Source organism: Lissotriton vulgaris, chromosome 6 (genome assembly GCF_964263255.1).
Source record: "Lissotriton vulgaris chromosome 6, aLisVul1.2, whole genome shotgun sequence".
NCBI lineage: Eukaryota > Metazoa > Chordata > Amphibia > Caudata > Salamandridae > Lissotriton > Lissotriton vulgaris.
The window spans coordinates 418,325,931-418,337,275 of NC_141694.1; positions in this window are offsets into that span (position 1 = coordinate 418,325,931).

Genomic DNA, 11,345 nt, shown 5'->3' on the forward strand with positions numbered 1-11,345 from the left:
ACCCTTCAGGATGGCCAACCCGCTCCAGGCTGCCCACCCCACTAGCAAAAACCGCCTCCTAAAAGAACAAAGACACCTGTCCTAACAGTGGCAAAGCCCTAAAACCCGAGCAGCGCCTATAGCACCGCAAAATAAAAAATCTAAACTAAAGGAATAAAGGGATGGTGGGTGGGGCAAAACAAACCTCCCTTCCCTCACCTCCCGCTACGCAGCTCCCAACCGCCAGCCTGACTTCCCCTTATCTAATCCCCTAATCAACCCCACCTGCTTCCCTGATTCTCGCGCGAACGCACCCAGGGAAAGACCAGCTCGCGCCTGGCTCTCCCTGGGTCCCCCCTCGCGCAAGAAATCACTGTCCACACTTCTTTAAGGAGCAAGAAAGGCCACTTTATTTTAAGACAGGTGCATAATACATTTCTTGACCACATTCATTATTTATTTAATTCATAAATTCCAATCTACAGTAAGCCTAAACATCCCTACCTACAGAACCCGAAACTAACTCTTGACTACTACCCCTAGGATTACCCAACGAGCTACCCTTCAGGATGGCCAACCCGCTCCAGGCTGCCCACCCCACTAGCAAAAACCACCACCCAGGAAAACCTTTAGCGTTTTCCTGCCCCACCTAAAAGTGGAAGGGGAGGAGCACACCACAACTGCACCTGAAGAACCTTGGCAATCAAATCCCTGAGCTCCAGAAGGTAAAAAGAAGTGCCTAATGTAGACAGATGAACACCGTCCTCACAGAATAAATGCGGTTCTGAAATTTTCAAATGATAATGAGCCAAACTGTATATACATAAATGGTGACAAAAAAGTCGCATTGTTCTATTCACCTTGCGTCGTGCCTTTTCCAGGGCGGAATGGCTCCTCGCCCCACGCCATTGCAAACGAGGCACGAACTCAGTCCATATCAGCATGGTGCTCCCCCATGTGGTCTTGATGACTTCGAGGTCTTGTTTCATTAATTTTAGCAAAGTCAAACCAGAGAGAGAAACTAAGTCGTTTTCCCCAAGATGCAGCACCAGTAGATCCGGAGGCCCCCCCAAACACTTCGAAACCAGAGAAGCCAAGGCGGGAAAAAGACCGCCCCAGCGCATGCCCCCCGTGCCATGCCAGGAGACTTCATGTGTCAGGCTGTTTAAACCAAGTGATCTCCCACAAAGCTGACTTGCAGCGGCTACAGCAGCCCTTTTAACAAAAGAGTGCCCCAGGATCCACACCCTCCTTTTGGATCCAGCGACTGAGGGCCAAGGACCTAGGAGAAAAAGAAATGTTAGGCAAAGCAAAGGCGGACTATTTTCTCACATATTTTTCACAACATTTTGAGCGCCAACACCCAATACGATGAATTTGGGACCAATCCCACCCCAACCTAGCGGCCTCCGTCGCCGCCCCAATCCTGAATGAATGGGTGCCAAACTGAGAAGGATCCCTCCCCAGGCCCAACAAAACCTTGCGTAGTACAGCCAACAATTGAGGAGCAACTATCGGACTACCATCAGCATGACAAAAAATTGTCCCCGGGGTAAAATGTGGAGAGGACACAAAAACCTCCCATTCCCCCACAGGGCAGAATGCAGCGACACCACTCCTACCCAGAAACACCCACTTACCCCTCCCCATCTGATCAGTTTTGGACATCCGCAGCCACAGCCGCACCCTGTCATGTTCCACCACCACCTCACTGCTGGTCATACCCACTCTACCCCGCAAACCCAGCAGTTCAGAGGCGCGAAAGGCCCCAAAGAATAACCACACAAAGCACAAACGAAATTTGTGACACTCAAAAGCATCATGGCAGCACACCTCCAATTGCGATAAAAGCAACTGAAGCAAATCAAAAGTCACAGGCTGCCGAAGCTGCTGACCACCAGCCCGAAGGCTACCCAACCCTTTCAGAACTTTACGAACCAACACCCCCCCAACAGGATCCCTCCCCCACCAAAGCAGACCACAAAAAGACACCCCGGCCAACTTGCCAGAAATGGTCGTGTGAGAGAGGCCTTTGTCCGCTAAATGTAAAACAAACTGTAATAAAAATTGTTCATCAATAACCCAGCCCTGACCGGCCCCGCCATCTCCTCACCAAACTGCAAAAACTCATGCCAGGCCTTCACATAACTCCGCCGTGTGGAGTCAGCCACTGAATTTTCGACCAGCTGATGGACCCTCAATCCCCCAATTCCCATACGTACTGTGGGATCGCCGTTGGTTCCAGGTCCGCCCCAGGAGCCAATTTGCGGAATTCGGACCACTGAAAGCGAGACAAAGAATCAGCGATACAATTAGTGGCTCCAGGAACATGCCGAGCTTTAAAGACAATATTCAGTTGTAAACACCGCAACATGAATGCGCGCAGGAGCCTCAAAACACGCAAATCCCGGGCCTTTTGGTTATTAACAAGGTGAACTACTGCCATATTGTCCACGTGGAACAAGACAGAGCGATTCTGAAATTCCTCCCCCCAGATACACAGAGCAACCAGCAACGGGAAGAGTTCCAAAAACGCAATGCTGCGACCCTGTTCCTTCCAGTGCACAGGCCAGCCAGCCGCGCACCAACGACCATCCCAAAATATGCCGAATCCGTGAGCTCCTGCCGCATCCGTGAACAACTGCACTTGCCACACAATGTCCTCGTCCGCAAAAAACAAGGACACGCCATTGAAATCCTGCAAGAAACGGAGCCAAAAACAAGAGATGTGTTATTAATCAAAAGTTAAATAACAAGTTTAACAGCAAAAAGTCCAAATTCACATCAGATAGACATTCAGACACCCGAATCTTGGAGTATGTCAGTCCGTGTTTAGATGCCAAGTTTCAAGGGTCAATCCTGATTCTCAAGTCTTTTATTCAATCAAAAGTATATTCTCAATTTGAGTTTTCAAAGTTCATTCCAAAATCAGATTCCAAGTTTCACAAAAAACGTCCACTGCAGCCAACACGTGTTTCGTTGGGCATTTATCTCATGCCAACCAACTTCCTCAGGGCTAAATAGTAAACGAATATTCTTCAGTTTCAGATTTGTTCAGTACTTTTTGTCCAAAGAATCAACAGTACCTTTCGACTTCTTCACTCCCACGTGATTTATTGTGTGAGATGATGAATCAGTACTTCAACGAATCAATATCTTTGGTAAATTGGCCTCAAACGGTCTCTTTTCACAATGTCACTTCCCCTTCAACAGTCAAATTCTGGGTCTATATCGATGGATATATACACCGCGCCGGTGGAGATACGCACCGCGCCGTTTTCACTGGGATATAGACCCAGAATTTAACTGTTGAAGGGGAAGTGACATTGTGAAAAGAGACCGTTTGAGGCCAATTTACTAAAGATATTGATTCGTTGAAGTACTGATTCATCATCTCACACAATAAATCACGTGGGAGTGAAGAAGTCGAAAGGTACTGTTGATTCTTTGGACAAAAAGTACTGAACAAATCTGAAACTGAAGAATATTCGTTTACTATTTAGCCCTGAGGAAGTTGGTTGGCATGAGATAAATGCCCAACGAAACACGTGTTGGCTGCAGTGGACGTTTTTTGTGAAACTTGGAATCTGATTTTGGAATGAACTTTGAAAACTCAAATTGAGAATATACTTTTGATTGAATAAAAGACTTGAGAATCAGGATTGACCCTTGAAACTTGGCATCTAAACACGGACTGACATACTCCAAGATTCAGGTGTCTGAATGTCTATCTGATGTGAATTTGGACTTTCAACTGTTAAACTTGTTATTTAACTTTTGATTAACAACACATCTCTTGTTTTTGAATATAACTTGGAGTTAGATTGCTCGGCAGGAATATAGATTCAATTTACATCCTGGACTAGTCCAGGATTATTAAGAAAGTCTGGTAACCTTCCTTCCGGCCTAGTAGCAGTCGCTTAACACATCTAGAAATCTTACATTAGCCATACTCATAGCTGTGCGCCCTTAGTCCATGTTACCAATTCGGTTTGTTTATCAAGAAACGGAGCCAGACAGTCAAATCGGCACGTACAGCTGTTGTAATGTGCACCCGATGATGAGGAAGGCTGGTGCCGGACATTGAAAGGCCCAGACGTCTACAAAACGTCCTACCCGCCCGAACAACCCGACAAGCAAAATTGAGGTACCCCAAAAGCTTCTGGACTGTCCGCAAAACTACTTTACGCTCCCCCAACACCAGTCGGATGAAATCAGACATTTCCCGCACTTTAGCAGCAGGCAATCGCGCCATCATAGTCATGGTATCAATTTCGATCCCTAAGAAAGTCAGGGATGTACAAGGACCTTCGGTCTTATCCGGCGCCAAAGGAACGCCCAATTCCTCGATCAGAGCCTGAAAGATTGCCAAAGCCGACTGACACTGCCCAGAGTGACCCTCACCAATGAAAAGAAAGTCATCAAGGTAATGGCAGACCAGGACGTGGCCGCTGACAAAAGTGAAGCGCCACTGCAGAAATGTACTGAAGGTCTCAAAGAGGGAACATGACACCGAGCAGCCCATGGGCAATACCTTATCAACGTAGAAACAACCATCAAAATGCATGCCCAAGAGACCAAAATCCCAAGGATGGATGGGCAGGAGCCGGAAAGCCGACTGAATGTCACTCTTTGCCAGCAAAGCCCCAACACCTGCCGTGCGAACGAGCCGCAAGGCATCATCCACGGAAGCATAAGTGACAGTTGAGTCAGCTGGGTCAATGAAATCGTTGATGGATGCACCCTCAGGCCAAGACAGGTGATGGATAAGGCGAAACTCCCCCACCGCCTTTTTTGGTACCATACCCAGCGGAGAGATGATCAAATCAGGGAGAGGGCAACTCAGAAAAGGACCAGCAATCCGACCCGCCGCAAGTTCAGCATCCAGCTTCTTCTGCACAACCTGAGGGCACTCCTTTGCAGACTTCAGATTGTCAGACCACCAACCTACCCGGGGATCCTGATACCCAATCCGGAACCCAACTCTGAAACCCCAGGACAAAATCTTAGCAGCCTCAAAATCAGGATAGTCCACCAACCATAAATCCAGAACATCCTGCTTAATAGGAGTAGGAGCCCTTATGTACAAAGTGCGGAGGTTGTCCCCTGCCCCCTGAACCCCTCCCCTGATCTCCAACGCGCTGTCCGGGAAAACACTGGGTGAGAGCATGTCGCCCCCCACACTGCGCACACTCATGCTTATATCTGCAAGCTGGTCGGTAACACGAACCCCTGTTAAAATGCCAGCACGCGCCAGAGGAGGATGACTGTCCTCTGCCCCAAACCCCCGCGCCAGCAAGAGCGGGGCGAAATGGAAAGGGCCGATAGTGCACCGGTTGTCCGCTAGCCGTGTGGGTCGTAGCGGGCGGGTGAGCAGATGCCATCCACTGTAAGCACAATTCCGCATCAACCTCACCCCATGAACGCTTTGGAAAAACACTCATACGGGCCCGGAACTCCTCGTCGTACGACAACCAGGCAATGCCTCCAAAATAACTGTGAGCTTTACGTATGACATCAGCATATTTAAACATGTCTACCGCCTTACCCGGATGACGTTGGCAATAAACACTGGCATAAATTAAAAAGGCCAAATTCCAGTTCTCAATCGACTTCGGGACTCGAGGCCTCCGAGCCAATTCTAATTCCTCCTCCTTCGACCCTTCCTTAGCTTGGACATCTCTATGGAGAAGCCGAAACACATCCACAAATTCACCAGACCAGATGCGAGTTTTAGTTTTCTCAGACAAATGGGACCCCAAAGGCATCCCCACCCCAGAATAAGGCAATCTTTTAGGCAGGATACTATCCTCCGTAACAGGTTTGTTAGCAGCCACCCCATCCCCCACTGTAGAAACTTCCCCTGAAGATTGCACATTAGAAACATTCGAAATCACCGGCCGCTCAAGCCTCGGTGCCAGAGCGACTCGCTCACCAATAACCCCATCACCCGTACCAATGGATCTTGTACTCTTAACAGGGAGACTCTCCTTTGGTTTCCACACGGCCCACCACCCATCCTCACCTCTAGGCAACTGCGCCGACTGCTGCTGAAAATCAACATGATCCCCTTGAGAAGGTCTATTCCTCACTGCCTCACGTACCGCTGCATGATCCGCACGTGACTCCTGCAAAATACGAGAAACAGGGGGTTGCCCCAGCCCACCCCTCTGTGCCCGTGCTGCCAAAAGCCCAACATCTTTATCCCTCAATTCCCCTTCTTCCAAATCAACATCTTGTAAATCCGCATAGAAAGCTTCTTCAGAAAATGAAACTTGTGTACTGCCACTTGGCAGAGCCCCATCACCAATTCCCCCATCATAAAACTGCCAGTCAATTTCTTGAAAGCTGCGCTCGCGCAAAACTGCAGAAGAGAGATCCGCTCCAGATAACTCCCCCGTGAGCCCACCACTGGAAACAGCCGTAGGGACAGTTCCCGAGCCCGTAGAACCAGCCAACAGCCGCCCAGCCAGAAGCACAGCCTGGAAACTGCGGCCGCTCAAGCCAGACAACGAAGAATCAGCAACACCGTCCCCCCCCACAGCGGCAAGGGAAGCACCCCTCGAGGACCTAAAGGCCGGCGCCAAACCAGAGCCACCACCCGACCCGGTCGCAAACCCACCCTGATGAGCACCAGGCTGCCCCCGAGGGACCGGGAACAGTACCTGGCTGGGAACAGAAGGCGCCCCCCCTAGGTCCAAACCCAACCCACCAGGAGCCAGGGGCTGCAGGGGAGCAGAGTGGGAGCCAACCGTACCAGGAGCCATGGACCTGATGGCCAGGGGAGGCGGAGTGGGGGGCACAGCACTTGCGGTGTCCAAGCCAGTGGCCGGGGTAGGAGCCCCAGCGAGGGAAAACACAGGCAGCGCAGCAGTGGGGGGCCCAAAGTCGGTGCAGCCCTGAGCCAAGTCACCTTGAAAAGGGGGGGGGCTGAGCCAGGCACCGGTGTGGCAGGGGAGAGCAGGTAGCACTGCCCATTGACCCACAAGTAAGGGGAAACCCCATCTGCCAAGACAGGCACTGAAGGGGAGGTGCCCGCAGAAACAGTGGCAGGGAAAGTAGCCCGGGCGTGTCCCTTGGAATCCAGGCTCCGCCCCCGCTTCGCTCCAGGACCCGCAGGGGGCTTCTTGGACTTGCCGGTAGCGAGACCGCTCACACGCTGTGCCTGCCGGCCCACAGAGCGCCCCCGCCTCCCCCCGGGCGCCCCACGCAAACCAGCACTCTGTAAAGGTAAAAAACATACCTGCTGGAGGGCGCCCGGGACACTCGGCGGGGGCTCCACAGCTGCGGGAATCGGGACCGGCAGGGGCACAGCCGCCGGCATGGCCGCATCGCCGTCTTCCTCCTCCACCGAGCCTGGGGACATACAGGCAGACACCGCCCTGGACACACCCTCCGCAGCCTTGCGAGGGGGGCGGGCCAGCCCGACCCACGCCTCCGCCGGCACACCGGGCCGAAGCAGGTCCTCACACCCGGCCTCGCATAACGTCTGGACGGCCCTCCGCACCTCCGCCGCCTCCTCCATGGTCCCACTTGCCAAAAGGTAAACCACGCGAAGCAAAACAAACCTCCCTTCCCTCGCCTCCCGCTACGCAGTTCCCAACCGCCAGCCTGACTTCCCCTTATCTAATCCCCTAATCAACCCCACCTGCTTCCCTGATTCTCACGCGAACGCACCCAGGGAAAGACCAGCTCGCGCCTGGCTCTCCCTGGGTCCCCCCTTAGTCTTTGTTTGATAATTTTCAATCTTAAAAGACACGTTACAGTCATAAAAGTGTCACCATAAGAACATACAATCTACAAAAATGAATATCAGCATTATTGAAAGAACCTGGCAGTTATATATTATGTAAAAGTTAAATAAATCTAAAAGAATTTCATATATACAATTATAATACAAGGTCTGGTCGGGAGATACCCGCTTACCAATTGTGTGCTCAAGTAGTAATTCCTATAGCAGGGAGATTTTTTCTTCGCAGTGCCCAGGACCAGCTAAGAAATGTTGTTGTGGCGATGACAATGTCTGCTCGGGTGTTTGTTACCAGAATACGCAGAGTTGTCATACCCGATCTGGTACCAAGGTTGGAACACAACAGCTTAAGCCACTTGCGGCGGGGGCTCTGATAGTCCGGGCACACAAACAATACATGAGTTATTGACTATTCCTGGGATGAACAAGAGGGGCAGCTAGTATCTTGGAACTTCTTCCATTTTGCAGTGAAAGATCTTAACTGGAGAGAGCCCACTCTAAACTATGATGTAATTTCCTGTCACCAGGCTTCGTAATCAAATTCCAGTAGGCTTCTATTTTCACTGCAAACTTGTGTTCCAGGAAGATACCTGTGAGTACTGCCCACCACCGACAATGTCTTCCTAGTGATCATTTCCCAGTAGAGTGCTTTGTGCTAATTTTTGTTGTGAAATGAGTTCCTTGTCAGGTCTTCCCACAGGTGTCTGAGCCCCATGTCAAACAACTTACACTTAAGCTTCTGCAGCCATTTGATTTTCGAGGACAGATCAGCATTTCTAATATACAATAAAGCATTGGCGTATGACGCCAATTCTGGAGTGGTCCATAGCCTCCTCCAATAAGCTAAAGGTCTAAATCCCGCCACCTCATCTATAGAATTACAGACTAGGTCTAATTGCAGGGGCTTGATAGGGGTTGATTGTGGAAGGGCGGTAAATGTTCTCAGAAACTTGTTTTGTGCCAGAACTAGGGGTGACAAATTTTCGGACCCCCAGAGTTCCACACCATATATTATTGAAGCTCTGATTTTCCCGTTATAAATCGTTATAGCCGGCCTCACTGGTTTGGTGGTTGAAAGTCGATGTTCTTTTAGTAGGGCTCCTGCTAAATGGTTGTGCCTAAGAACTAGGACATCTAACTGGGGTGTCCAGTTCATCCTCCTACCCATAGTCACTCCTAAATATGTAAAGGTATCTGTTTGTTTCAAGGATGCTTTTTCCATTTCTACTCAGCCTTTGATGAGTATATGTTTGTGCAACACCATGAACTTAGTTTTGTCAATATTTACTATAAGATCATGATCATTGCAAAAATTTGTGAATCTGTCAAGGGCACGTTGCAAACCAGTTTGAGTTTTAGATAAAATTAAAGTATTGTCCGCAAACATTAAAAGAGGTACTCTCGAACCGGCAAGAGATGGTGCATCGGTTGGAAAATTAGTATAGTAAGTTATTACCTTGTTTATAAATAGGGCGAATAGGGAGGGGACAAGGACACACTCTTTCCGCACTCCCTTGTTAACTGGGAACCAATCAGTTAGTTCGCCCTGCTGTCCCCATCTTACCTGGGCATAATTTACCTCATGCAATTTAATAATAAAGCCTAGAATTTCTAGGGGGATCCCAGCCTCCTCTTATGAGTCCCATAGCTTATAGCGTGGCACTAAATCAAAAGCTGATTTTAAATCAACAAAGGCGGCATAGAGGGTTCCCCCTGCAAGGATCACTGTACTCCAATAAATCATCATGAATCTAAAAACTTGATCAATGTTGCTGACGTGGGGTCTGAAGCCCGCTTGATAGGCAAATAATACATTCTGGTCTACTACCCATTCGTTAACCCTAACTAGCACAAGTCTAGCGACTATTTTCTGTAAGGTATCAATTAGGCTTATTGGCCTATAGTTGCTAGGACTGGCACGGTCACCCTTTTTATATATGGGGATGATTTCAGCCCCACACCAAGTATCTGGTATTGGTGCACCTCTAGCGATAGCATTTATGATAATACAAATGTACTCTGTCCAGTTCTTCTAATCAAACTTGTAAATATCGTCCGGGATACAATCCAGGCCGGGGGCCCTCCCTGCTGGAACCCCATCCAAGACCCTTCCTATCTCCCCCTTGCCAAATGTTAAAACATCCTCAGTATAAACCTCAGGATAGGATGTTACATTACTTGTCGAGGAAGCAAATTGAGCTTGGTAATGCTCCACCCAGAGTTTAGGAGGTACATTATTAACTGAAGTAGAGTAAATCCCTCCACTGCCCCATTTGACCAGTTGCCAAAATGTGGTCCAATTCTTCCCCTGGGTAGCATCGGTTAAGCTTACCCATCTATCCTCATCAAAAACCATCTTTGCCTGCATTTGTACTTTTTTTGTACTTTGCCCTTGCCATTTCGATCTCATGGGGTACTCCTGTCTTGATTGCGGTTGTGAGGTGCTTAAATGCATCTTCACATGCCTTATCGTACCATTTGGCTGATTGTTTTACAGAATGCCTTTATGGTCTCCTATTTTTCATAAACAGTGACTTTAGTTTAGCAAATAGATCCTCGTGAACCCTCATGAGGTCTAAGAAAGAATTATCGTGGGCATCTATAGAGCCAAGAAGTATTAAAGTTTCTTCGATGGATAGCTTAATCTGCTTTACGGCACCTTCATCTTCTGAGACTACTGCCCATTTCACCCGATGACAATCTTGGGACATATTTACTTCTCCTATAGCGGTTTCCAGGACAACATTGGGGTGATCCAATCCCTTCCTGGCTAAAGTTAATACAAGAGGATCATGGTCGCTCTCCGGTCTATGGTAGACCAACATGTCCACAAGTCTAGACCATAGCTCCAAGCTAAGGAAAATGTAATCAATTCTACTACGTCTTGTACCATTGGAGAAGGCATAGTACCATCCATGTCTGAGAGTGATCTCCCATTGGCAGCCCTGAGCCCCCGCCCCAGAGACAGACTTTTTAGCTGCAAAGCCGCCTTGGACCATTTATTAATTGGTGGCAGCGATAGAGACGGTATCCCCCAGTTCTGCTCTTCCTCCATTCTAAGGCTGTAATCATCCAGGCCCAGGGGCTCAAATGTTCAATTTAGGTCACCTGCGATGACCAGGCATTTGAGACGTCTAAGTTGTTTATAAATGTGTCCAGGGGGGCAATAGTCGACTGGGTTTTCCCACCCACCACCCCTCTTGCATACACATTAATTTGTATGAAATCTGACACTCCCTCTGAGCTGATCTTGATGGCACGTATGTCAGTGCTGTCTATGAATAATTCCATTGTTTGGAGTGTTGTCTATTGCTTGACCCATATTAACAATCCCCCGCTAGGTCTCCCCTTGGTGTTAGCAATTGCCAATTTGCCAAAAGCCAAGTATCCTGGGCGGCAAATGATATCTACCGACCAGGTCTCCTGAAAGGCAATAAAATCATACCCCTCAATAAAATTTGACCAATCAAAAGAAAAGGTTTTACTAAGTAGGCTGGCAATATTCCAAGATGACAGGAAAATTGGAGAGGAGTGTATGCCCTCGGAATTTGCAGGAGGTGGTAAGAGCTCCATAGAAGCCTGGCTCTTATCCCCCATTAGGTGCAAACCCATTTTA